We start from the raw sequence: 14338 nt of genomic DNA on the forward strand, positions 1-14338 counted from the left end.
TAAGACTCCATTATGCAAAGATTCCATTGTGTTAGGATTCCGTTGTGTTAAAATTCCATTGTGTCAAGACTTCATTGTGTTAAGATTCCATCAGTAGGAGTGTGCGTGTAGAGGTGTAATTGCTGGACCTTATAAAGGGGGGGGGGGGGAGTGGAGGAATTTTTGGGGGATACGTTGTTTTCAGGGGAAATGGAGGATATTTGCTTGTATCACGATAAAGTTTACCTGACCCCCCTTCCCCCCCCTCACCCCTGCAATTGGGCTGCTGACCCCAAACGAAGCAAGTTACCGCAAGATCTAAGAATAATTCAATAGACTACTTTAACAGTTCACATAACTCAACCTCTTAATTTTGATATAGGTTAGGGTTAGGGTTTGCGTAAGTGTCCGTTGGAAGTTAATCCGAAGCCAAAGTTTATCAAATAAGGTTTGGTGATACCTGGGAGTTTAGGCGTTTAAGTATTTCATAATGCTTGTCATAATTTACCGAATTATAATTTTTGGAGTAGTACAAAAACAATTTTATGTACACTGTTAATGAGTCTTTATTATTTTTGAAACTCAAAAGCCATTTCAATTTGGTTCTCTTGAAGTTCAAACGTTATATTATAACAATTTATAACCTCTTGCTTTTGTGTATTTTTTTTATAGCAGACCCAAACCACACGCTGATGCAGCTACGCTTAAGTCAGGCAGGAGACTCTCGTTAATTGGTGAACGTTTGCAACAAGAAGTCAGTCATTCTTCGTCTCCAGAAAAGTGTGATGATTAACATTGCTTCTGAATTACAACAAACCTTTCGTCTTAAACACAACCAGGAAGATTTACTGAGAAATTTCCTTCAGTGACGCATTGTATTTAGTTTTGTACATTTATACGTAATATTCATTGAAAAGTAAACGTCAGCAAGCAAACAACTCTATATACCGAGTGTAAAACTGAGTTTTTTGTTATAAGTAACCTGCTTATTAGCAAGATATCCTCGCTTAAAATTGCTTCACCCCAATCAAGAAATTTAGAAAGGAATCATTAGTGCAATCAAGAGGGCATGAGGTAATTAACGCTCTTTTGGGGAAAGCCTAATTCACAGTGTCCGATTCGAGGTATTCACGTATCAGGACCCTGGGAACAAGGTTGTTTTGGGGTGTACCGTTGCACTTATGTCCTCTTATTGCAGATATGTCCTTTGACGTAATGTGATACAGTGGCCAATCATATCCTGCGATCTATCGAGCGACACGCGGCTTGGGACTGGTTAAGAGACTCGGTTGTAGTTATGTCTTCAAGCAAAAGTACTCATTCAAGGGGGTCGGGATAAGTGGAAAATTTGACCAGTATTTTCCGGTAACTGATCTCAGGAAAACATGCTGTTTGCATGATCACTGCGAACCGGATCATTGGCCTCTCATATTGCTTTCCTTGAAGTTCTATCGTTCCTTCGTTAACGCAGAGTGATCGCATCGTTGTTATAACCTAAACGTGGAAGAACAATTTGCTGCGCGTGAATAACAAAGCGACTTTCGACCAAAGGATGCGTTATTGTTCACGTTTTATTTGCAGCCTTGCTTTATTTACAGTCTTCATTGCTCGACTTGCGACTTCAATGACAACATTTTAGCCACAAGCTAAGACAAAAGCACAATGTGGCGTCATATCACAATTTTTTTATTTTCTTTAATAGTTGAAGATCATAGACTATGGTTCGTCGACATAAAATTATATATTTTTGACACTTCACCTGATCTGCCGGAGGTGAGATCGACTGAGAAGTCAAAGTTGTGATTATTTGTCTGCTTCACGAAGTCTTCCTTCAATCACAGAAGTTTGGCCTTCAGTTGTTTATTTTGAATACTGTGGGTTTTTGCTGTATTGCACTGATCCCTCCGTTAAAAAAAATGAAGTAGTGGATTGTGATTTTATTGCGGTTCCGCTGATTTTAGCCTTTCTTTTTTTTTTAGTACTGTTTCTAAATTATTGTAGGATTTATTGCACTTTTGGGTGGATTTGTCCTAATTTACCCTGTTTATGACAAATTCACACAATCATTAAATCGAAAATGGGGCTAAGGGTGGCTATGGCAAGTCAATAGGATAGAATCCACCTAAAGGATGAATTTCACAGGATTTATCCCGTTTTTCTAGAATTCATTGGAAAAATGGAAAATCGGGTTGAAGATTGGATGTGGCAACTTGGGATCTATTCCATTTGGAGGATAACTTTTCAGATTTTACCCCGTTTGTTGTCAAATTCATTAAAAAAAATTGAAAATTGGGGCAAAAATAGCATATGGGAACTTCGGGGAACTTCGGGTATTATTCACTTGTCGCATGATTGCTCAGAATTGACCCCGTTTTTCTCGAATTCACTTATCAAATGGAAAATGCAGGTAAAGATGGCATATGGGAACTTAGCGTATTGTTATCACTTGCGGGGTGAGTTCGCAGAATTTACCCCGTTTTTCTAGAATTCATTGAAAAAAAAATGGAAAATCGGGTTGAAGATAGCATGTGGGAACTTAGGGTACTATTCCCTTGTAGTATGAATGCTTAGAATTTACCCTGTTTTTCTCGAATTCACTGATCAAATGGAAAATCGGGGTAAAGATGGCATATGTGAAATTAGCGTATTGCTATCACTTGTGGGATGAATTCTGCGAATTCATCTCGTTTATCTAGAATTCAATGAAAAAAAGCATAGAAAATCGGGTTGAAGATTGGATATGACAACCTAGGATCCATATTCCATTTGAAAGATGAATTCTCAGATTTTACCCCGTTATTCTGTAGAATTTTCAGAAAAAAATGGGAAATCGGGGTAAAGATAGCATATGGGAACTTCGGGTATTATCCACTTGTAGCATGAATGCTCAAAATTTACCTCTTTTTCTTCTAAAATTCACTGATCAAATGGAAAATTGGGGTGAAGAGGGCATATGGGAACTTACGGTACTTGCGGGCCGAATTCTCAAAATTTATACCGTTTTTCTGGAATTCATTGAATTCATTGAAAAATTCATTTGGCATGTTGGGATATATTCTTTTTACGAGATGAATTTTTTCTAGAATTCTCTGAAAATAATGGAAAATCGGGTAAAGATTACAAATCACAAGTTGGGATATGTTTCACTTGTAGGATAAATTGTCTGATTTTACCCCATTTTTACAGAATTCTTGGAAAAATGCAAAAAACCGGGACAAAGATTGAATTATGACAAGTTAGGATGTATTCCATTAACAGGATGAATACTCAGATTTTACCCCGTTTTTCCAGAATTGACTCAACAAACGGAAAATCTGGGTAAAGATTAATTATGAAAAGCTAGGATGTATCCCACATGTGGGATTAATTGTCAGATTTTACCTTACTTGTCTCTAATAAACGAAAAAAATGGAAAATTAGGCTAAAGATTTGATTTGGCAAAATTGGAAACTCAGAGTAAAGATAGCACATGGGAGCTAAGGGTATTATGAATTCTCAGAGTTTACCCCGTTTTTCTATAACTAATTCATTAAAACAAAGGAAAATCTGGGTAAAGATTTGACACCACAACTAAGGTTATATTCCACTTGCACGATGAATCGTCAGAACTTATCCCGTTTTCTAGAATTCGTTGAACATATGGAAAATCAGGGTAAAGATTGGACATTGCAAGTCATGATATTAACCACTCGTGGAAAGAATTTGCACGGTTTACCCCGTTTTTCTAGAGTTATTTGAACAAATCGGGATAAAGATTGGATATGGAAAAGTTACGATATTATCCACCCGTAGGTTGGTTCAGAAAATGGAAAATTAGGGTGAAGATTGGATTTGGCATATTAGGATATATTCTACTAGCTGGATAAATTGTCAGAATTCAATGAAAAATGGAAAATAGCGGTTAATATTGGATATGTCAAGTTGGAATACATTACATATGCAGGGTACGAGCTATTTGATTGTTTTGATTTTCGAATGCGCTTAAAACATGGAAATGCATAGGGATGAACAGATATACCACATTTGTAAGTTAGATCGCTGGAATTGCACCCTTTATTCGCGTAAAATAATGTTGGGATGGGGGTAGGTGTCGGAAGGTTACCCTCGGGTGAAGTCAATAATTTTAGCCGGTACATTGTAGAATCACTGCACAAAGCCTGTGGATTATTGGACGAATATCACTGAGCCTGAGGAGATTTTTATAGCTGGAAAAGAAAATGTAGCCTTCCCTATAAAATATTTATCAGTCTGCAAGTTTAGGTGCTATGTTTCACCACGGTGATGTTCTGATTGTTGAGACCGGTCTGTATATTACTCACGCCCTTGGAATTTAAGTCAATTTAGCGTAAAAAAAAAAGGTTTTCAGACAATTGAAAATTTTCCCAGAAGTCGCTGTATACACAGATGCATGTGCATATATTGACGGCAAATTATTGATTTATCTTTGCTTGTCAAGCAAAGTGTACATCTACGTAGAGGACTACGGGTTCTATGCACCGTCAGATAAAACATTGTAACAGAATATTTAAAGAGTCGAGTGCAAAGGAAGCCATTCGAAAAAGACTTCATTCCAGAGAGACATCTGCCCAAAAAGCAGGATGCTTATATGAGAAAAGAAAAGAAAAGAAAACTTAAGTAATTCAGATTTAATTAAATTTTAACAGATGACAATATTAACAAGCATTACTTTCTTGTCACTATTAACATGCATCACGAAAGAAGACAATTGAGTAATAACTATTATTCATGCTAATACTAAGTCAAGGCTTTGTCACAGTTTATTTCTCAAAAAGATATTGTAGATGAATATGAAGAGTGATTTTATCCAACCGGTGAAATTGGTCATAAACTACTGTGCATTACAAAATTTTTGGTTTATGTCATGTTTTCCAAACACAAACAAACAATCAAACATGCGTGCTGGTGTCATACAGGCTTGTTTACATACTGTTTCATGGGTTGAGTAAAATCACTCTAGTTGTTCCTTTTTTAATGTTTCATATAAATTTTGGTTATCTTTTTCCTGCTATGATATCCTTTGTTGATAAAATCATCTTGATAAATAGGATACACTGTAAGTGTTTGGAACAAATAAACACTTTTTTTGTGTCATTTAAGTAGGAGTGATTGGTGCTAAATGTTTTTTCTAACCACATGTGCAAACCGTAATTAATCTAACTCAAAATTCAGGCTTAAATTGCTCATGTAACAAACAAATGGGTAGTTTAAAAAAAAAACTCCTTTAGTTGTACTTGAACATGCAACACTTCCATGGAAATAAACATCTTCAGTACAAATAATTCAAGTAAATAAACTTCAGGTGAAATAGTGATTTTTCGGAATTTGTGAAATATAAAGTAGACTACAGTGCACTAATATACAATAAATCCATTCAATCCTTTTTACTCACTTGCAACTATTTGGCTCTAACGGTTCAATACTATTTGACGGATTACAGAAAGTAACTCTTTCTGTCCTTCCAATTTGCCCTTATATACTTTTGAATAAAATAAAGCAGTTGACATCAGATTGAGGAGTCAAGGCTATTTTATTCACACATTCACTCATGATGGTTGGTAAGATTTCTTTTTTATATGGGTTGCTGTAAACGTAAAGATTTTAAATAAATTCTTTGCAATTTAAATGTTTGTGTCATTTTTTAAAATTTTACTGCTCTGGAAATGCACTGGATATGAAACTCTGGAAATAAACAACTCCAAAAGAGGTTTTGTGGACAAATTCATGGGTCTGATGTGAACATGCTTAAGAGGTCACATTCTCTATTGATGTTCTCTGGCCATGTCTAGGTACTATTCACAATTTGGAGCTTGGGAATTTTGGATATAACTTGAATTAAGCATGCTTCAAAACCCAATTGAAACTGTTAGAGTGAACACATGACCTGTTAGGTGTTTAATTATTAGTATTACACTGTGCCAAATAGCTTTCCTTTACTGATTTTATTTAAAATTACAAAAAGTCTTTCTCCTCAAGTTGCCTCCATTTCCAGTCTCTTCACATTCCATATTAATGCTGTTCTGTAATGCGCAATAAGACCCATCCATCACTATCAACATGCTTTAAGATACTTGCCACATCCGTGGTCCCCTTGGTCCAAAATTCCAAGGCTCTATCGCACTTGTAATGAAAAATCTTTCTCTCGACCTACCCATCCTTACCTGCCTTCAGTAATCAAAATTGACCATTTCTTCTGTTGTCATCACTGCATGGTAACACCCTCTTGGAACATTTATCCCTTTCTCCTTCCTTAGTTTGAAATATTGCTCAGTGATGGCGTTAAGGCCTTGGAACACCTTCCTTCCTTCCTTTTTTTAAAAGAGAGAATCTGTAGGGTTGGAATCTGTGAAGAAAATCAGTCTCCATTAGAAAAGAAACTTTAATCACACTCAGCTGATGAAAGACTGTCTTTACCAAATTGGTATTAAAATGCACATTTGGTCTACTTTCATTGGGTTGGTTGGACTTCTTTGCTAATGAAGTACCACTAACCTTGAGTATCAATATTTTAATGATAATATGCTATGAATTAACTCAAGGGACAATGAAAACAACCCCATCCTTCTGTTAACCCAACAAACAAATATAGCAATCAAAGAAGGGACATCAATCATTAGATGTATTTATAATAATTTCCCTTAAAATTTATTGCAGAAACTGAAAAAAAAAAAATATCCAAAACTGACCATCAAAGGACACACAAAACAAAAGCAACAGTAATTATAATTGTAATAATAGTAGTAGTAGTTGTATTAGTAGTAGTAATAATAATAATAATAATAATAATAATAATAATAATAATAATAACAATAATAATAATAATAATAATATTCCCCTAAACTACTTGGCATGTTACAAGGAATTACGGTCAACTCGCCGACGGTCCAACTCGCCGACGTATAAAATCAAGTAGAGACGTCGGCGAGTTGGTCCTCAATCCAATACAACTTATTAGAAGTTAAACATACAGAAAAGTAAACGATATTTAGTAAAAAGACACTGGTGAACATTGGTGAACATCAAAGAGAAGCTTAAACATTGATGAACATTGGTGAACATCACCAATGACTATAACAGCTTAAGACGCGAACGAGTTATTGTGCGACAACAACACCGTAAAGACTCATCATGTACATGTAAATCGCTCAGATTTTTTAAAGAAAACTTGGCTTTCTAGACAAGATCTTTATTAAAAAGCAATTAATTTTATTTGCAACAAAGTTTATAGAGATATCAAGGCGAATAAAGCGAAATAAACATCACCAATGACTCTAACAGCTTCAGACGCGAACGAGTTATTGTGACAACAACACTGTAAAGACTCATCATGACAATCGGTCAGATTTTTTAAGAAAACTTGGCTTTCTTGACAAGATCTTTAGTAAAAAGCAATTCTTTTTATTTGCAACAAAGTTTATAAGGATCTCAAGGCGAATAAAGCAAAGTAAACATCGCCAATGACTATATCCGCTTCAGATGCGAACGAGTTATATAATTATTGTATGACAACAACACCGTAAAGACTCATCATGTCAATCGCTCAGATTTTTTAAAGAAAACTTGGCTTTCTAGACAAGATCTTTAGTAAAAAGCAGTTCTTTTTATTGGCAACAAAGTTTATAAGGATCTCATGTCAATCGATCTTATTTATTTAAGTCAAGTCGCTTGGTAAAAAGTCAACGCACAAACGGTGTTGTTGTCACACAACTCATTCGCGTCTACAGCCAATTTTGTTCATTGGCGATGTTTACTTCGCTTTATTCGCCTTGATATCCATATAAACTTTGTTGCAAATAAAAATAATTGCTTTTTACTAAAGATCTTGTCTAGAAAGCCAAGTTTTCTTTAAAAAATCTGAGCGATTGACATGATGAGTCTTTACGGTGTTGTTGTCATACAATAATTATATAACTCGTTCGCGTCTTAAGCTGTTACAGTCATTGGTGATGTTCACCAATGTTCACCAGTGTTTTTTTACTAAATATCGTTTACTTTTCTGTATGTTTAACTTCTAATAAGTTGTATTGGATTGAGGAACAACTCGCTGACGTCTCTACTCGATTTTATACGTCGGCGAGTTGGTCCGTCGGCGAGTTGACTGGATACCGTTACAAGAACATCTCTGCATAGTATAAAATAATGATAATAATGATGATATTCCCCTAAACTACTTAGCATGTTACAAGAACATCTATGCATAGTTTTAAGTAATAATAATAATAATAATAATAATAATAATGATGATGATGATGATGATGATGATGATGATGATGATGATGATGATGATGATGATGATGATGATGATGATGATGATGATGATGATAATAATAATAATAATAAAGTAAGAGAAAACCTAAACAGAAGAAAACTATAAATCACTCACAAATTCTGCATACCTCATAAGAAGCACCTTTGGGTGGCTTGAGGAGCTCAAACAGGACAAAATCTTCATCATCTGGTTCACTGGCTATAAAAAAAGCACACAATGCTTTCATTAGCAAATAACAAAAAACAAACAAGGTTTATAGAGATAAATAATTATGGAACAATGTAGCAAAAGTCTCATCTTACAAAAACAAAGAGACAAAGAGTGAAAATGGTCAACATAATTATTAACTACCTTGAATATTGTTTTCATTTGACAGCTGTGTCTTTGTCCAGTAGTTGAATATCTAATGGTGAAAGAGGAGGGGGGAGAACAAATAGATCATCATTCATATCGTCATAATCCTCCTCAAAATCTCCTAATTCATACTCACCAGGAAAAGCAACACCAAAACCAGCAGAAACCTCTACCATGGTTTTTCCAGGACTAAATGGACTCACTCCTATTTTGCATTTCTTGATTCTATCTTCACCTATTCTTGCACTGCTATCTTCACCAGCACAATGCACAAAACAGTATCTGCCAGTTTTTCATAAACATATTTCTGGCATCCATTGAAGCTACAGTCTGCTAAACAAAATATAGTATTTGAGAATAAGTACTAGCTATCTATGATTGCTACCTTTAACATACACTCATTGATTAACCCTTTATACCCTAACATCAGTAGGCATATTCTCCGTACCATTCTCTATACATTTCCTGAGCTGTTGACAAGGAGAATTTGTTTAAAAATCAAGAGCTTTATTAGTTGTTGGTCATTTCCTTGATTCATGTGGGATGTGAGGTGATATCAGGGGTGATATTGTGAGGAGAAATTAGAGGCTGGCCACTCTTAGGGGTTAAAGGGTTAAGATTTTTTCTTTCATTAATGTATTGCAAACTGTACATAACTAGTAAAGCAAAATCCTATTTAATGGTTCAGAGATGACCTTTCCACAAGTAATTGGAGTTGAAGCAATGGAAGATATTATTGCATGCTCAGTGTATTGTAGCATAGTATTTAAAAGCTTCCTGTTTCTGAATTCCAGCAGTGGATAACTCTTGTATTCCAACACTGTTATTTTCCAGCCCCTCTCAGCTGTTCTCAGTTTCTCAGCAGGAGTTAACTGTTGTATTCCAGTACTGTTAATTTCCAGCCCCACACAGCTGTTCTGAGATTACCAGCAAGGAATAAATATTCTTTTACAGTACTTACTTGTATTTTCCAGCCCCTGTAAGCTGTTATGTTTTTTTTGTTTCCAGCTGGAGGGAACTGTTATTTCTAAGCACAATTATTTTCTGGCCTGTCTAGGCTGATTGGAGTTTTCCTGCTCGAGTTAACTGTTATTTTCCATAAAACAGAATAATGAACATAAGGACCCAGGCATGAAGTGAAGAAACCTTCCTTGGAAACCTTGGAAACAAGACAATAATGTTTTTAATTACTCAGATCAAAACCAAAAAATTTTATTATTTGTTAAAAACAATGTTATATAATGTCAAATGCTACATAATGTTAAAAATATCAAGGCCAACAGTAATTCTGAAAACAAAATTTAATAAATTTGACACCTGTGGAGTATGTAGCATCACTTATGAATGAGACAAGAATGTGCTTTTAAATTTCCATCATACCTGAATAGTGTCTGTGTCAAATTTGAGCTCAAACGTAGTATTTTTAACTTACTCCTAGTAAGTGGCCCTGGCAACCTATCTTTACATGTAACTGCCAATAAAATAACCCTCCATCTTCATAAAGATCTAAGTAAGCTTTTAAGGCCTTCCTGTTATCTTTTTAAAGCATGGCCTCACAAACTTTTTCTTTTAGCTCCACCAATAAAAAACATTTAGGGAAAGTCAAATAATCAACAAGCACAACTAGTACTTAAATACTAAGTTAGCAATTGACTGAGACACCGTTAGCAACACAATAAAAAACGCAAGAACCCTCAACTGGCTGAAAATTGCATCCTTCAGTTGCATACTATTCTTCCCACATTTCCTAATAAATTAACCTATATTTAGTGGATACCTCTATAACACAGACACTAGGGAAGGTTCTCAGAGAGGTTACTTTTGATACTTTTATAACTATAAAAGTAATAGCTTTCGCTGCAGTTTAAAGTGATTTAATTTTTGAAATACAGTTAACTTCTTCACTTATCACACAACAGCTGTGCAAAGCATATCAATTGAAAATAACAAATGTGGAGTTACAAATTACTTTCAGTACCTTATAGTGCAAGTAACATGTTCCTTACATCATTTTTATGTGTTTTATTTCCATTTACAGACTCAAGTGGCTGTAACGAAAAAACAAATTTAAACAATTTTACCTCACTTCCTAAAGCAAGAAATCATAAGACTAAACAACAAGTGTAGAAACATAGACATACTTAGGCTAGAACCCTAATTCAAAAATAAAAAAACTACCCCCCTGCAAAAAAAAATGTACCATTGTCTTTGAAAACTTGAAAACACATACCATGCTTCTTCTTGATGGGAAGAGGTTCCATAAAAACCCAAATAACCAGAAAGAGTATTGGCAAGATAGATAACCAAATGAGTAGTGGTATCAAACTGAAGCTTGTAGCAATTCACCAACATGACTATTACACCCTATTCTTTTCCTCCAGGTCTATGTGAACTAGATTTTGAGCACAGAATGCAATACCTCACCAAACATCTGCTAGGATGACTCACTTAAAAGTGTGCATGATTATCATCTCTTGCTGAGATAGCACACTTCACTTCAATTCAATGTTTAAATTACTACACATATGGGGGCTTTGGTAAGATTGTGGAAAGGAGGGACAACATTTGAGCAGCTGGGAGGGACAAAAATGACATGATTTAATGAATAGAGTAGCTTTTACATAATGAACTATATAAACATTATACAAAGCAATGCTGTCTTGTAGAAGATGTCTGTGTGGTCTTGTTTGATTTTTACCTTTGCCTTGCTCAAAAATATGAAATTGTGCCCCAGACAACATTACATTTTGGGGCACAGTGCTGTGATTTCTGACACAGTATATTTAAAGCAATTACCGATGGCAAAGGAATTGATTGGTACTTCAATGATAAATGTAGAGCACAGCAATCAATGTAAACCATCATACCAAAAAACATGGTGACTGGTACATTCACAAGAAAATCCTGGAACCACTCAAAAGTCAAGAAAAAAAAATCTGAAAATTTTAAAATTTGCATACACAATGTTGTTGTTTTGTGAAATATTGCTTTCTACATGTGTCTTGCCCTAAGAATAAAGGTAAAATGTACAGGCACCATCTTTGTCTGTAAGTGGATTGAATCTATTGGGTAAACACCAGAAAAAATAGTAATATTGATACAAATAGGCTGAGGGTTTAGTATAGGTATGCTGCGGTTTAGTTTTATCCTTAGTTCATTCTTTTTCTTTAAAAAGAGGACAAATTGATAGTGACATATCATCTCACCATAACTTAGGCTAGGAGCTAAATTTTATCTTTCTTTACACAAAATACATTTTTCATTCATATTATTAACAAAACCAAAGGAAACTGATTTTTACACCAAGGACAAAAATGAAGCACAACAGATACCTTTCACTGGCACTTTTGTTTACTTTGCTTTGCTGCTGGTTCTTATCCATGCCTGTATGAATGATATTAAGTATGGGTGAAAGGATTGGTATTTTCTTCACAAAGATAGTTGCAGAGAGTGTTTCCATTGATATATGGATTACCAAACACTCACAATGAATGCCAACAAGACTAAGTTCTTGCTAACAAGTGTAGGAGCAATAATCGCTAATAATGGGCAATAATTTGTATTGAATTAAGTATTCATTTGTGCATGAATTAGTATTTATTTCATTTTAATGTTTGTAACACACAATTGAAAATGTATGTAAAATGTGGTAACATAAAATACATATCATTGTGGTATTCCTCGTAATTTAGTTCAAGGGGCTTTATTCTAAATAGATCAAAAAGAAAGAAAGTGGCATATGTCAGCCACTGATTTATATTGAAAAGCACATATTATTAAGTGATGAGTAATTTTGCTGCAAATTTTTACCCCTCTGGATGAGCAAAGAGAATGATAACCCAACTGTTACTTGCTGGAGAGCGTTAGGAGCCAGCACCCTATCCTTTATAAGAGACCAGATCTTCATCGTATGTGTAAGCAGTTTGTAAGTTAACTTTCCAGGATATGTAAAGTTTAACATCGACCATACATCCTAGCTGAATTTTTGCGTAGCCCCATACATTTACAATGAATATTTGTCTTCCACTGTACCCATAATAGCCATCATGTAGACACTATGAGATTGCTACATGTAACATAATGAACGATTATCATTTCAACGAAAGATTATACCAATTTTCATGTGTCTACCACTTTTTCTAATAAAGTTCTGATGTAACGCGCGCTGTCATTGGTTGAAAGAGCGTGCTTTATGAGAGTATAGAGCATAGAACTGAGCTAAAGCTGTCACGCCATCTGCCAAATTGTACTATGTTCCACCTTTTCTGGGACTTCTTTTTAGCTTTTTTCCGATAATTGAAAGTGAAATTTCGGAACAAGCGAGCAGGCAAGTAGCAACAGAAGAACCAAACAAAGGTTTGTAAACATATCAGGCGCCGTAATTTACATTATTAAAACGTGAGCAGATACGAAAATCCTCAAAGGAAAAACAAAATAGACATTCCGAGTTTTAAAGATTTTTACGCTCAGTTAGATTGCAAGCTTACGAACGGTAATAAACATCAAACAAAGCTAACACTCGTATAGTATATAAAGTTCAGAGTTCAAAAACAAAACAGAACAAAACAGAAATTATGAAAAATATAATCAAACTGACATAACTGTTAAAATTCATACTAATCATGACGGTGTCTGAGCAAATATGATCATGCTGAAGTCCATCACGGCTCGCTTAGCATGGCGATCTCCGGTCATTACAGTAAAGCAAGCCTCAGAAACTACATCGGCCGGCCATCGAGAGAAAAAATAAGAGCTCGCTCTGATATCCTCTCCGATACATTGAGTAGAAAGCCACTTCAGTCACTGCAGCCGAGTTTTGCGGCGCTGTCATCCCGAGCGATCTTCATTTTCCGGTGAATTCGGCTGTCGTTCATTTAAAAAACACTCGCCTTGAACAGTTTGTTTTCTACCTTGTCATGTGAAAAAACTCGCGTGTTTTTTATGAGCCATAATTCGGCTGAAGTTCACTGAACATTTCACTTGAAAATTCTGTATTAAAAACTTCAGGCAAAAGCGTTAAAATCGACCTGCCGAACTATTTTAGTTTGTAAACTATCGCAGATTGTGAACTTTGATAGTTTGACACTTTTGACAGCTTTTGTCTTGTAGAGCCAATCAGATTATTTGAACCATTCTAACAGGGATTCTGATTGGCTTATTGTAGCGTGCTCTATGAGAGTATAGAGCATGCTGACGACATTGTTGTTCGCTTTGGAAATAAAGTTTGTTTTGAAAATTGAAAGTAATACATGGGGAATTTGACGGATTCTTTATTAAAAAAACACATAGAGAAGCCTTGACTGTGCTCTGTTCTGTTATAAAGCACTTAGGAAGCGGCTAGAGCACTCAAGAAGTGGAGAAAAACACTCGACTACGTCTCGTGTTTCTCCCTACACTTCTTTCGTGCTCTAGCCGCTTCCTGCGTGCTTTTTATAGGTAATCACATGATTTCGAGTGCAATTTGGAATAAATAAGCACGAGTAAATTTTTTCAAAGACTAACAAAATTGCACGAGCCCGTAAAGCGAGTGCAATTTGTGGTCTTTGAAAAAATTAACAAGTGCTTGTTTATTCCAAATTGCACGAGAAAAATCATGTGATTACCTGTTAATAATATACATGGAAAAATACCAGATGGTCTATCATAATTAAACATAAGCAAAGCGCGCATCAAGTGCAAAAAATAATTTATTCAAACCGTGCGTTCGGTCAAAACAAC

At 35.2% G+C, this 14338-nt stretch overlaps 1 long non-coding RNA gene across 1 annotated transcript; it reads right to left on the minus strand.

The window, feature by feature from the left end:
- Window positions 1-5355: 5355 nt before the first annotated feature.
- On the minus strand, window positions 5356-10646 carry LOC131773016 (uncharacterized). The gene is made up of 6 exons (XR_010718903.1): window positions 10599-10646; window positions 9582-9779; window positions 8757-8953; window positions 8618-8669; window positions 8394-8464; window positions 5356-6340 (listed from the first exon to the last, which is right to left on the minus strand). It is a non-coding gene; the product is annotated as an uncharacterized lncRNA (long non-coding RNA).
- Window positions 10647-14338: the final 3692 nt, after the last annotated feature.

This window comes from Pocillopora verrucosa, chromosome 1 (assembly GCF_036669915.1).
Source record: "Pocillopora verrucosa isolate sample1 chromosome 1, ASM3666991v2, whole genome shotgun sequence".
Taxonomy (NCBI): Eukaryota; Metazoa; Cnidaria; class Anthozoa; order Scleractinia; family Pocilloporidae; genus Pocillopora; species Pocillopora verrucosa.